Genomic DNA, 14,893 nt, shown 5'->3' on the forward strand with positions numbered 1-14,893 from the left:
ATTCAGGTGAGTTTTGTTTTACTAGCTAGTATTTTTATAGAAGTTTTATACTATAATTTTCTTCTAAAAAGAAACATTCTTCTTCACTTTGAGTAGATATGTATAAATTATACTGTTCATTGAAACCACATAGGTTATATTTAAAATTAACCCAAAAAAGTAATATAGGTGGAGATTTATTTAATGTTTATTGATTAATGGATGTAGACAGTCCCAAACAAAATTGTTTCTGTTTTGTTTTGGTGGAAATAAATACTATGGAGAGATTAGGGTTGTATCTTCTTCTCTAGTTACAGCGGATAAAAGAAAAAAAAAGTACAAAATGTCAGACTAGACCTTATTTTTTTTTTTTTTTTTTGAAAAGTGAGACTAGTCCTTATTAAAGTAGGCATAAAGGGTCATAAATTTTTAACTTAAAAACAAAACTAACACACAGTTTCGAGATATCTTTCTCAACAAGATATTCCCTCCCTCTATATATATATATACTTGTGCATACTCTTGTTGATAATTCCCTCCCTCTATATATATACTTGTACATATTGTCCTTGGTGTTTTGAAGAGAAACATAATATGGTATTTGTTATAGAAAATGAACATGGTTCATATATGCATCCGGAAATAATATTCAGGTGAGTCTTGTTTTACTAGCTAATATTTTATAGAAGTTTTATACTATAATTTTCTTTTAAAAAGAAACATTCTTCTTCACTTTGAGTAGATATGTATAAATTATTCTGTTCATTAAAACCACATAGGTTATATTTAAAACTAACCCAAAAAAGTAATATAGGTGGAGATTTATTTAATGTTTATTGATTAATGGATATAGACAGCCCCAAACAAAATTGTTTCTGTTTTGTTTTGGTGGAAATAAATCCTAAGGAGAGATTAGGGTTGTATCTTCTTCTCTAGTTACAGCGGATAAAAGAAAAAGAAAGTACAAAATGTCAGACTAGCCCTTATTCTTTTTTTTTTTTTTGAAAAGTGAGACTAGTCCTTATTAAAGTAGGCATAAAGGGTCATAAATTTTTAACTTAAAAACAAAACTAACACACAGTTTCGAGATATCCTTCTCAACAAGATATTCCCTCCCTCTATATATATATATATACTTGTGCATACTCTTGTTGATAATTCCCTCCCTCTATATATATACTTGTACATATTGTTGTTGGTGTTTTGAAGAGAAACACAATATGGTGTTTGTTATAGAAAATGAACATGGTTCATATATGCATCCGGAAACAATATTCAGGCGAGTCTTGTTTTACTAGCTAGCATTTTATAGAAGTTTTATACTATAATTTTCTTTTAAAAAGAAACATTCTTCTTCACTTTGAGTAGATATGTATAAATTATTCTGTTCATTAAAACCACATAGGCTATATTTAAAACTAACCCAAAAAAGTAATATAGGTGGAGATTTATTTAATGTTTATTGATTAATGGATATAGACAGCCCCAAACAAAATTGTTTCTGTTTTGTTTTGGTGGAAATAAATACTAGGGAGAGATTAGGGTTGTATCTTCTTCTCTAGTTACAGCGGATAAAAGAAAAAAAAGTACAAAATGTCAGACTAGCCCTTATTCTTTTTTTTTTTTTTGAAAAGTGAGACTAGTCCTTATTAAAGTAGGCATAAATGGTCATAAATTTTTAACTTAAAAACAAAACCAACACACAATTTCGAGATATCCTTCTCAACAAGATATTCCCTCCCTCTATATATATATACTTGTGCATACTCTTGTTGATAATTCTCTCCCTCTATATATATACTTCTGCATATTGTTGTTGGTGTTTTGAAGAGAAACACAATATGGTGTTTGTTATAGAAAATGAACATGGTTCATATATGCATCCGGAAATAATATTCAGGTGAGTCTTGTTTTACTAGCTAGTATTTTATAGAAGTTTTATACTATAATTTTCTTCTAAAAAGAAACATTCTTCTTCACTTTGAGTAGATATGTATAAATTATACTGTTAATTGAAACCACATAGGTTATATTTAAAATTAACCCAAAAAAGTAATATAGGTGGAGATTTATTTAATGTTTATTGATTAATGGATGTAGACAGCCCCAAATAAAATTGTTTCTGTTTTGTTTTGGTGGAAATAAATACTAGGGAGAGATTAGGGTTGTATCTTCTTCTCTAGTTACAGCGGATAAAAGAAAAAAAAGTACAAAATGTCAGACTAGCAATTATTATTCTTTTTTTTTTTTTGAAAAGTGAGACTAGTCCTTATTAAAGTAGGCATAAAGGGTCATAAATTTTTAACTTAAAAACAAAACTAACACACAGTTTCGAGATATCCTTCTCAACAAGATATTCCCTCCCTATATATATATATATATACTTGTGCATACTCTTGTTGATAATTCCCTCCCTCTATATATATACTTGTACATATTGTTGTTGGTGTTTTGAAGAGAAACACAATATGGTGTTTGTTATAGAAAATGAACATGGTTCATATATGCATCCGGAAACAATATTCAGGCGAGTCTTGTTTTACTAGCTAGCATTTTATAGAAGTTTTATACTATAATTTTCTTTTAAAAAGAAACATTCTTCTTCACTTTGAGTAGATATGTATAAATTATTCTGTTCATTAAAACCACATAGGTTATATTTAAAACTAACCCAAAAAAGTAATATAGGTGGAGATTTATTTAATGTTTATTGATTAATGGATATAGACAGCCCCAAACAAAATTGTTTCTGTTTTGTTTTGGTGGAAATAAATACTAGGGAGAGATTAGGGTTGTATCTTCTTCTCTAGTTACAGCGGATAAAAGAAAAAAAAGTACAAAATTTCAGACTAGCCCTTATTCTTTTTTTTTTTTTTTGAAAAGTGAGACTAGTCCTTATTAAAGTAGGCATAAATGGTCATAAATTTTTAACTTAAAAACAAAACCAACACACAATTTCGAGATATCCTTCTCAACAAGATATTCCCTCCCTCTATATATATATACTTGTGCATACTCTTGTTGATAATTCTCTCCCTCTATATATATACGTCTGCATATTGTTGTTGGTGTTTTGAAGAGAAACACAATATGGTGTTTGTTATAGAAAATGAACATGGTTCATATATGCATCCGGAAACAATATTCAGGTGAGTCTTGTTTTACTAGCTAGTATTTTATAGAAGTTTTATACTATAATTTTCTTCTAAAAAGAAACATTCTTCTTCACTTTGAGTAGATATGTATAAATTATACTGTTCATTAAAACCACATAGGTTATATTTAAAATTAACCCAAAAAAGTAATATAGGTGGAGATTTATTTAATGTTTATTGATTAATGGATGTAGACAGCCCCAAATAAAATTGTTTCTGTTTTGTTTTGGTGGAAATAAATACTAGGGAGAGATTAGGGTTGTATCTTCTTCTCTAGTTACAGCGGATAAAAGAAAAAAAAGTACAAAATGTCAGACTAGCCCTTATTCTTTTTTTTTTTTGAAAAGTGAGACTAGTCCTTATTAAAGTAGGCATAAAGGGTCATAAATTTTTAACTTAAAAACAAAACTAACACACAGTTTCGAGATATCCTTCTCAACAAGATATTCCCTCCCTCTATATATATATATATACTTGTGCATACTGTTGTTGATAATTCTCTCCCTCTATATATATACTTGTACATATTGTTGTTCGTGTTTTGAAGAGAAACACAATATGGTGTTTGTTATAGAAAATGAACATGGTTCATATATGCATCCGGAAACAATATTCAGGTGAGTATTGTTTTACTAGCTAATATTTTATAGAAGTTTTATACTATAATTTTCTTTTAAAAAGAAACATTCTTCTTCACTTTGAGTAGATATGTATAAATTATTCTGTTCATTAAAACCACATAGGTTATATTTAAAATTAACCCAAAAAAGTAATATAGGTGGAGATTTATTTAATGTTTATTGATTAATGGATGTAGACAGCCCCAAACAAAATTGTTTCTGTTTTGTTTTGGTGGAAATAAATACTAGGGAGAGATTAGGGTTGTATCTTCTTCTCTAGTTACAGCGGATAAAAGAAAAAAAAAGTACAAAATGTCAGACTAGCCCTTATTCTTTTTTTTTTTGAAAAGTGAGACTAGTCCTTATTAAAGTAGGCATAAAGGGTCATAAATTTTTAACTTAAAAACAAAACTAACACACAGTTTCGAGATATCCTTCTCAACAAGATATTCCCTCCCTCTATATATATATATACTTGTGCATACTCTTGTTGATAATTCCCTCCCTCTATATATATACTTGTACATATTGTTGTTGGTGTTTTGAAGAGAAACACAATATGGTGTTTGTTATAGAAAATGAACATGGTTCATATATGCATCCGGAAACAATATTCAGGTGAGTCTTGTTTTACTAGCTAATATTTTATAGAAGTTTTATACTATAATTTTCTTTTAAAAAGAAACATTCTTCTTCACTTTGAGTAGATATGTATAAATTATTCTGTTCATTAAAACCACATAGGTTATATTTAAAATTAACCCAAAAAAGTAATATAGGTGGAGATTTATTTAATGTTTATTGATTAATGGATGTAGACAGCCCCAAACAAAATTGTTTCTGTTTTGTTTTGGTGGAAATAAATACTATGGAGACTAGGGTTGTATCTTCTTCTCTAGAGACAGCGGATAAAAGAAAAAAGAAAAAAGAAAGTACAAAATGTCAGACTAGCCCTTATTCTTTTTTTGTTTTTGTTGAAAAGTCAGACTAGTCCTTATTATATATACTTGTGCATACTCTTGTTGATAATTCCCTTCGTCTATATATATATATATACTTGTGCATATTGTTGTTGGTGTTTTGAAGAGAAACACAATATGGTATTTGTTATACAAAATGAACATGGTTCATATATTCATCCGGAAACAATATTCAGGTGAGTCTTGTTTTACTAGCTAGCATTTTATAGAAGTTTTATACTATAATTTTCTTTTAAAAAGAAACATTCTTCTTCACTTTGAGTAGATATGTATAAATTATTCTGTTCATTAAAACCACATAGGTTATATTTAAAACTAACCCAAGAAAGTAATATAGGTGGAGATTTATTTAATGTTTATTGATTAATGGATATAGACAGCCCCAAACAAAATTGTTTATGTTTTGTTTTGGTGGAAATAAATACTAGGGAGAGATTAGGGTTGTATCTTCTTCTCTATTTACAGCGGATAAAAGAAAAAAAAAGTACAAAATATCAGACTACCCCTTATTCTTTTTTTTTTTTTTTGAAAAGTCAGACTAGTCCTTATTAAAGTAGGCATAAATGGTCATAAATTTTTAACTTAAAAACAAAACTAACGCACAATTTCGAGATATCCTTCTCAACAAGATATTCCCTCCCTCTATATATATATACTTGTGCATACTCTTGTTGATAATTCTCTCCCTCTATATATATACTTCTGCATATCGTTGTTGGTGTTTTGAAGAGAAACACAATATGGTGTTTGTTATAGAAAATGAACATGGTTCATATATGCATCCGGAAACAATATTCAGATGAGTCTTGTTTTACTAGCTAGTATTTTATAGAAGTTTTATACTATAATTTTCTTCTAAAAAGAAACATTCTTCTTCACTTTGAGTAGATATGTATAAATTATACTGTTCATTGAAACCACATAGGTTATATTTAAAATTAACCCAAAAAAGTAATATAGGTGGAGATTTATTTAATGTTTATTGATTAATGGATGTAGACAGCCCCAAACAAAATTGTTTCTGTTTTGTTTTGGTGGAAATAAATACTATGGAGAGATTAGGGTTGTATCTTCTTCTCTAGTTACAGCGGATAAAAGAAAAAAAAAGTACAAAATGTCAGACTAGCCCTTATTCTTTTTTTTTTTTTTTGAAAAGTGAGACTAGTCCTTATTAAAGTAGGCATAAAGGGTCATAAATTTTTAACTTAAAAATAAAACTAACACACAGTTTCGAGATATCCTTCTCAACAAGATATTCCATCCCTCTATATATATATATATACTTGTGCATACTCTTGTTGATAATTCCCTCCCTCTAGGTATATACTTGTACATATTGTTGTTGGTGTTTTGAAGAGAAACACAATATAGTGTTTGTTATAGAAAATGAACATGGTTCATATATGCATCCGGAAACAATATTCAGGTGAGTCTTATTTTACTAGCTAATATTTTATAGAAGTTTTATACTATAATTTTCTTTTAAAAAGAAACATTCTTCTTCACTTTGAGTAGATATGTATAAATTATTCTGTTCATTAAAACCACATAGGTTATATTTAAAATTAACCCAAAAAAGTAATATAGGTGGAGATTTATTTAATGTTTATTGATTAATGGATGTAGACAGCCCCAAACAAAATTGTTTCTGTTTTGTTTTGGTGGAAATAAATACTAGGGAGAGATTAGGGTTGTATCTTCTTCTCTAGTTACAGCGGATAAAAGAAAAAAAAAGTACAATATGTCAGACTAGCCCTTATTCTTTTTTTTTTTTTGAAAAGTGAGACTAGTCCTTATTAAAGTAGGCATAAATGGTCATAAATTTTTAACTGAAAAACAAAACCAACACACAATTTCGAGATATCCTTCTCAACAAGATATTCCCTCCCTCTATATATATATACTTGTGCATACTCTTGTTGATAATTCTCTCCCTCTATATATATACTTCTGCATATTGTTGTTGGTGTTTTGAAGAGAAACACAATATGGTGTTTGTTATAGAAAATGAACATGGTTCATATATGCATCCGGAAACAATATTCAGGTGAGTTTTGTTTTACTAGCTAGTATTTTTATAGAAGTTTTATACTATAATTTTCTTCTAAAAAGAAACATTCTTCTTCACTTTGAGTAGATATGTATAAATTATACTGTTCATTGAAACCACATAGGTTATATTTAAAATTAACCCAAAAAAGTAATATAGGTGGAGATTTATTTAATGTTTATTGATTAATGGATGTAGACAGTCCCAAACAAAATTGTTTCTGTTTTGTTTTGGTGGAAATAAATACTATGGAGAGATTAGGGTTGTATCTTCTTCTCTAGTTACAGCGGATAAAAGAAAAAAAAAGTACAAAATGTCAGACTAGACCTTATTTTTTTTTTTTTTTTTTGAAAAGTGAGACTAGTGCTTATTAAAGTAGGCATAAAGGGTCATAAATTTTTAACTTAAAAACAAAACTAACACACAGTTTCGAGATATCTTTCTCAACAAGATATTCCCTCCCTCTATATATATATATACTTGTGCATACTCTTGTTGATAATTCCCTCCCTCTATATATATACTTGTACATATTGTCCTTGGTGTTTTGAAGAGAAACATAATATGGTATTTGTTATAGAAAATGAACATGGTTCATATATGCATCCGGAAATAATATTCAGGTGAGTCTTGTTTTACTAGCTAATATTTTATAGAAGTTTTATACTATAATTTTCTTTTAAAAAGAAACATTCTTCTTCACTTTGAGTAGATATGTATAAATTATTCTGTTCATTAAAACCACATAGGTTATATTTAAAACTAACCCAAAAAAGTAATATAGGTGGAGATTTATTTAATGTTTATTGATTAATGGATATAGACAGCCCCAAACAAAATTGTTTCTGTTTTGTTTTGGTGGAAATAAATCCTAAGGAGAGATTAGGGTTGTATCTTCTTCTCTAGTTACAGCGGATAAAAGAAAAAGAAAGTACAAAATGTCAGACTAGCCCTTATTCTTTTTTTTTTTTTTGAAAAGTGAGACTAGTCCTTATTAAAGTAGGCATAAAGGGTCATAAATTTTTAACTTAAAAACAAAACTAACACACAGTTTCGAGATATCCTTCTCAACAAGATATTCCCTCCCTCTATATATATATATATACTTGTGCATACTTTATTATGATACATTGATGTAAAAATAATGGTTAAAAATTAAAATTAATAATTTTATTTGAAGATCCCTACGGAGATTTTTTGGGCTCCCCACGGGAATTTACATGGTAACGGGACGGGGATCCCCGGGCGGATATAGCAATCCTCATCCCCATCTCCATTTAGGTTTTGGGGAAAAAAAATCGCGTCCCCATCATCATCTCCAATTTTTACGGTTACTCTTCATCTTCGTTGGTTCGGATACCCGTGGTTTTTGGATAATCCCCTCTCCAGCACTGAGGAAACAAAATTCTACTTAAAATATCTAGCAATGAAATCTACGATGTTTATACATCATCTTCCAACATATTAGCTTTATCTCTGCAGGAGATTGGCTAGTAATGACGTAATATGATCGATGACTTGTCAGCTAGCTTCCTTAAATTCAGGAAATGAGGAAATCATCGCAAATAGTGTGAGCTTCGATTTGTTAGTTACCTTGGTTATACAGGTGGATGAATTCTGAATGTTTTCTATTGCACTGGTTTAGGTGCCAAGCCTCGCCCAGTCGTGTCCGTCGTGAACACGACTATTCGTACATAAACAGTCGTGTCTGTCTGTGTACAGTCGTATTTGTTGAAACACCTTTCCACAGGATTTTGATTTGACAAAATTAATTAAGTGAAAGTAAATATTCTATAACACACTAAGTTTAAATGCTTTGATTTAGTGTTACTAATGTGTTTGTTCAATGTTGAGTTTATAATTTATCATAAGACATAAAGATCATAAAGCTCAAGCCCTATATGGAAATCAAGGCCCAAGTCAAACAAGCCAAAGATCACTCAGCCCGCGTATCTCCAAAACGTCGCCGTTAAAGTGATGAAACGCATGCTGAGTAAAGAAGGATCGAGAAGATCCACGTAGACAACTTCGGTATGAAGCTGCTGAGCTGTCTCGACAAAACGTGCAGGACAGCTACTGACCATAAGACAGCTTCCAGACAAAGTATTTCCTCATTAGGTAAAGGTCAGAAGACACAACAAGCTGTCTGGTTGACATTACCCAAAATGGTGGAACATACTGACTCACTAACCGAAGAACAGAAGACGCTGGAATCTGATTGGCTAACGAGAACTGCTGGCAGACTCAGTGAAAGCGACCTGTAGCCGTTTGTCTCCAACGGTTATTTCGAAATTCGAAATAACCAGAAGCTCTCACAGCTCTCTATAAATAGTCCATTCAGAATCCACATTCTGTAGAGAACTTTGAGCAAGAGCCGCTACGCTGACCAAACGTATACAAAAGTTCTCCATCAAAAGCAAAGCAAAGTTCTTACACTACAAAGTCTATTCATTTGTGTAAAAGTCTAGAGTGATTGTTTTTCAATCATCTAAGGTGTTCTAGCAATTGTTGTTTAGGACAAAATCTTTATCATTTCTAGAAGTAGAAAAGAGAGGCTGGGTACTCGGTTTTAAGTACTCAGCGGAGAGATTAGGATTGAGTAGAAGTATAGAGGAAGGTACTCTTGTCATACTCAATTGCTGATATTGTAAAAGGTTTGAGGCTCTACCTTTAAAGAGCTCAGTAGAGGATTTGAAATCTCGGAGGTGTTCCGGGGACAGGACGTAGGCTTAGAAGAAGCCGAACCTGGATAAATCTGCTGAGTGAAGTATTTCTAAACCTTAACTCCTTATTCATATTGCTTGCTTAAAACAAACTAAAACTGACCAAGTAAAAGAGGTCAAGCTGAGTTGTGCGCTACCAACGAGAAGGTTCAGGAATAGACTCTAAGTGCTATTTCCTGACCTAAGCAACGAAGTTGTCCTAGTCACTAGTTGACTAAGCCAGTGTCTTGCTGAGTGGTAAGCGCCGCTGTTAGATAAACTTTTCTTGAAGAAAAGAAATCTGCCCAACTTATCTTAAAAAAAGGTAAAATAGTTCCTAACCCCCCCTTGGAACTATATTTGCAACCTTACAAGGGACTAACAAGTGGTATCAGAGCCTAAAAGCTCACTACTAAAGGTCTAACAACCTTGAGTTGATCCATACCATGGGCGAAAACAGCACTCGGTTTCTCCCTGGAAACCAGACAACTCAGATATTACCTGAGGGTCTGTCCATTACCAGGCCTCCCCTATTCTTCGGGTCAAACTATACCTTTTGGAAGAATATGATGAAAAACTTCATTCAAGCTACAAACATGAGTGCCTGGCTATCTATAGTCCAAGGCCCGTTTGTACCTGTGAAAGTTGTTGCTGGCCAGTCAGTTGTTAAAGCTGAGGTTGAATGGACAGAGGATGATCTTAAGAAGCTTCAAAACCATGCTTCGGCTATCAATATGCTTCACTGTGCGCTCGATGCTGCAGAATATAACAAAATCTCAGGTTGTGAGTCGGCACAAGAGATCTGGAAAAAGCTGGAAGTCACCTATGAGGGAACAAACAAAGTAAAAGAATCCAAGGTGAATCAACAGATGAGACTGTACGAGCTGTTCGAGATGAACAATGATGAGGGCATTTCAGACATGAACGCAAGGTTCACCAACATCATTAATGAGCTCAAGAGACTTGGGAAAATCTTCACTGAGGAAGAACAAGTCAAAAAGATACTCAGGAGTCTTCCAAAAGACTGGCAGGCAAAGAAGACAGCAGTTGAGGAAGCTCAGGATTTAACCACCTACAAATATGACGAACTCATCGGTTCATTGCTGACCCATGAGATATCAATGAAGAACTTTGAGGTGAAGGAAAAATCTGATGACAAGAAGCAGAAGTCACTTGTCATGAAGGCTGACTCCACTGACGGGAGTTCAACTGATGATGAGGAGATGGCTATGTTTACAAGAAAGATGAAGAGGCTGTTCAGGAAGAACGACAAATATTCCAAAAAGCCTTACAAAAAGTTTGATAAGTATAAGGCTGACTCAAGCGACAGCAAATACAGAAAGGACAGCTCAAAGCCCATTACATGCTTTGAGTGCCACCAAGATGGCCATATTAAGTCAAACTGCCCCACGCTGAGGAAAGACAAGAAAAGTGGGAAGAAGGCAATGGTGGCTACTTGGAGTGACAGTGATGAATCTTCATCAACAGAAACTGAGGCCACCGAGTCAGTGAAGATATGCTTTATGGCTGACGAACTTGCTGAGCCATGCATTTCTGAGCATGCTGACCAATCTGATGAGTCAGATAATGAAGAGCAATCTCACTCTCTCAACTCAGAAATGAAATGGGTAACGCCCTGAGTGATCTCTATACACTTGTTAAAAAGTGTAATAGGAAGATTAAAGCACTCAGCCGGCGCTGTGATGAAGTAGAAGAGGTCAAACTGAGTGACCTCAGATACCTTCTTCAAGACAACTCAGTTTTGCATGAAAATATGAAAATCATTCATGAGTCTGTCTCTGAAGTCCAGTCAGTTTCAAAGAAACTGAGGAAGGATGTCACAACCATTCAGAACCAATTAAAGGTTCCAAACAAAAACAATTTTCCGCTGAGAACTCAGTATCAAGGTACACAGTACCAAGGTACTCAGCAGAGAAGAAATCCCCAGCGAAAAGTCCAATGTGATTTTTGTGGGAAGTTAGGACACACTACTAAAGTGTGCTGGCACGCTCAACACTGGGGTACTGACAAGTCAGTAAAAAATCCTAAACAGAAGGTCAGTTGTGACTTCTGTGGAAAGAATGGCCATACTGTCCATGTATGCCGCCATAAAATAAAATATGATGCTATACCTATTGCACCTAACAAGTCAGGACCCAAAAAGAGTTGGGTACCTAAAAGTAACTAGTTACAATGCAGGTAAGCCTGAGATGTGCCGAGAAGTCAAAGATGTGGTATATTGACAGCGCATGCTCAAGGCATATGACGGGTGATGAAACTCAGTTCATCACGTTTGAACGTAAACGAGGAGGGAGTGTAAGTTTTGGAGACAACAAGAAGGGTAAGATAGTAGGCTCAGGAACCGTCGGAGGTAACCCTACTATTGAATCTGGCTCCCTAGTCAGCGGACTCAAATATAACTTACTCAGCGTAGCTCAGCTATGTGACAATGGGAGAAAAGTTATATTTGATGCTACTGGATGTAAAATATACGAGGGTAAAACTAATGAGTTAATCTTAACTGCCCCTCGGATAGACAATGTCTTTATGCTAAACCTCGAAAAGAAGTTTTCAAAAACTGTATGCTTAGTCACAAAGGAAGAAAATTCCTGGCTATGGCACAGGAGACTTGGTCATGTAAGCATGGACCTCCTGGCCAAATTAGCAAGAAAGCAATTGGTTGAAGGACTGCCTGAACTTAAATTTCAAAAAGATCAATTATGCCATGCCTGCCAAGCTGGAAAACAAACCAAGCAATCTTTTCAAAGTAAAAACATTGTCTCAACTAAGCGTCCGTTAGAAATGCTACACTTGGATCTCTTTGGTCCAGTCCAGCCGCTGAGTCTGGGTGGAAGAAGGTTTTCCTTGGTTATTGTAGATGATTTCTCTCGGTACACATGGGTTATCCTGCTGACCAGTAAGGATGAGACTTTTGAGACATTTTCAAACTTGGTTAGAAAAATTGAAAATGAGAAAGACCTAAAATTAGCTCATATCCGTAGTGATAATGGTGGAGAATTCAAGAACCAAAATTTTGTTGAATTCTGTGAAGCCAGCGGCATTGACCACAATTTCTCTGCTCCTAGAACGCCTCAGCAAAATGGGGTTGTTGAAAGGAAGAACAGAACTCTGGTTGAGATTGCCAGGACAATGCTGGATGAGCATAGGCTTCCAAAGTATTTTTGGGGAGAAGCTGTCAACACAGCATGCTATATTCTGAATAGGGCTTTAGTTAGACCTATACTTAAGAAAACCCCATATGAACTTTGGAAAGGACGAAAGCCCAACATTGGATACTTTCGTGCCTTTGGCTGTAGGTGTTTTATTTTAAATACCAAAGATAGCTTAGCCAAATTTGATTCAAAAGCTGATGAGGCTATCTTTCTAGGCTACTCAACAAACAGTAAAGCATACAGAGTTTTTAATAAGAGAACTCAAGTATTAGAAGAATCTATACATGTGCAATTCGATGAAACTAACCCTGCAGGAAGATACCAGCCGCTGACAGAAGATGAACCAAACTCAGCACCTGCTGATCAAGAACCAGCTACTGAGTCCTTCATAAAACGGCTGACCAAGAGTAAGAGTGAACCTAAAATTACTTTCACTGACCTATCTACTTCTGCAGAGAATGTTGAAACACAGATAGAACAAGACACAAGTCTACCAAAGGAGATAAGAGTCCCAAGAGGGCATTCAGAAAATGCAATTCTTGACTCAGCTGGAAATACGCTGATGACAAGAAATCAACTAAGGAAGTATCTCGGCAATGTAGCTTTTGTCTCAGTACTTGAGCCGAAGAACTTTGCCGAAGCTGAGGATGACGAATTCTGGATGAATGCCATGCAAGAGGAACTCAATCAGTTCAGGAGGAATAATGTATGGGAGTTAGTGCCACATCCTAGGAGACAAAAGATCATTGGAACAAGATGGGTCTTCAGGAACAAGCTAGATGAGCAAGGAAACGTAGTCAGAAACAAGGCAAGACTTGTAGCTCAGGGCTACAGTCAGCAAGAAGGTATAGACTACGGTGAGACCTTTGCCCCAGTGGCAAGGCTAGAAGCTATTAGGATTTTATGTGCATATGCATCTTACATGAACTTTAAACTGTTTCAAATGGATGTCAAAAGTGCCTTTCTTAATGGAGTAATAGACGAGGAGGTCTATGTAAATCAGCCTCCAGGGTTTGAGGATTCTAAGTTCCCAAACCACGTTTACAAACTCAAAAAGGCTCTGTATGGACTCAAGCAAGCACCACGTGCTTGGTATGAGAGGTTGACCAACTTTTTACTGACTAGAGGTTACGTCAGGGGTCAAGCTGATACAACCTTATTCATTAAGAGAAAGGGTAAAGATATCCTGCTGGCTCAAATATATGTAGATGATATTATATTTGGTGCTACTAATGAATCTATGTGCAAGGAATTTAGCAAACAAATGCAGACTGAATTCGAAATGTCAATGATGGGAGAACTCAACTTCTTCCTCAGACTTCAAATCAAGCAAGGAAAGAATGGCATATTCATAAGTCAAGCTAAATATGCCAAGGAGATATTGAAGAAATATGAACTAGAACATTGTAAGCCAATATCCACTCCTATGGGCACTGACACTGTCCTTTGTGCTGATGAGAATGGTAAGTCAGTAGACAGCAAGTTATACCGAGGTATGATTGGCTCTTTACTTTACTTAACAGCAAGTAGACCGGACATTCAGTTCTCAGTATGTTATTGTGCTAGATATCAAGCTAACCCTAAGGAATCCCATTACATAGCTGTAAAAAGGATCCTTAGATATTTGCAAAGCTCAGTAAATGCAGGTCTGTGGTATCCAAATACTCATGACTTTACACTCATCGGATACACTGACGCTGACTATGGACGAGACAAGCTGGAAAGAAAAAGCACCTCTGGAGGATGCCAATTCCTAGGAAGTTGTCTTGTATCTTGGTTCAGCAAGAAGCAGGCGTCAGTAGCCCTGTCCACAACTGAAGCTGAGTACATTGCTGCTGGAAGCTGTGTTGCTCAGGTCCTTTGGATTAAGCAACAGCTTGAAGATTATGGTGTTCAAACAAAGACAATTGAAGTCAAATGCGACAACAAAAGTGCAATTGACCTCTCAAAGAACCCAGTTCAACACAGCAGGATGAAACATGTCAGCATAAGACATCACTTCATCAGAGATCATGTACTCAAGAAAGAAATCAAGCTGACTTATGTGCCAACAGACGAGCAGCTTGCTGATATCTTTACAAAGCCTCTAGCACGAGAGCAATTTAGCATACTGAGAGAAGCAATTGGTATGTTTAATCCTCTTCAGTAAATTTATGTGCAATAAATGATGATTGAATGCTGAATGAATTACATGCTGAATGATTTATTGTTTGCTGAGTATGTCATTGAAACTG

The sequence above is a fragment of the Euphorbia lathyris genome, chromosome 4 (assembly GCF_963576675.1).
Source record: "Euphorbia lathyris chromosome 4, ddEupLath1.1, whole genome shotgun sequence".
In the NCBI taxonomy this organism is placed as follows: domain Eukaryota; kingdom Viridiplantae; phylum Streptophyta; class Magnoliopsida; order Malpighiales; family Euphorbiaceae; genus Euphorbia; species Euphorbia lathyris.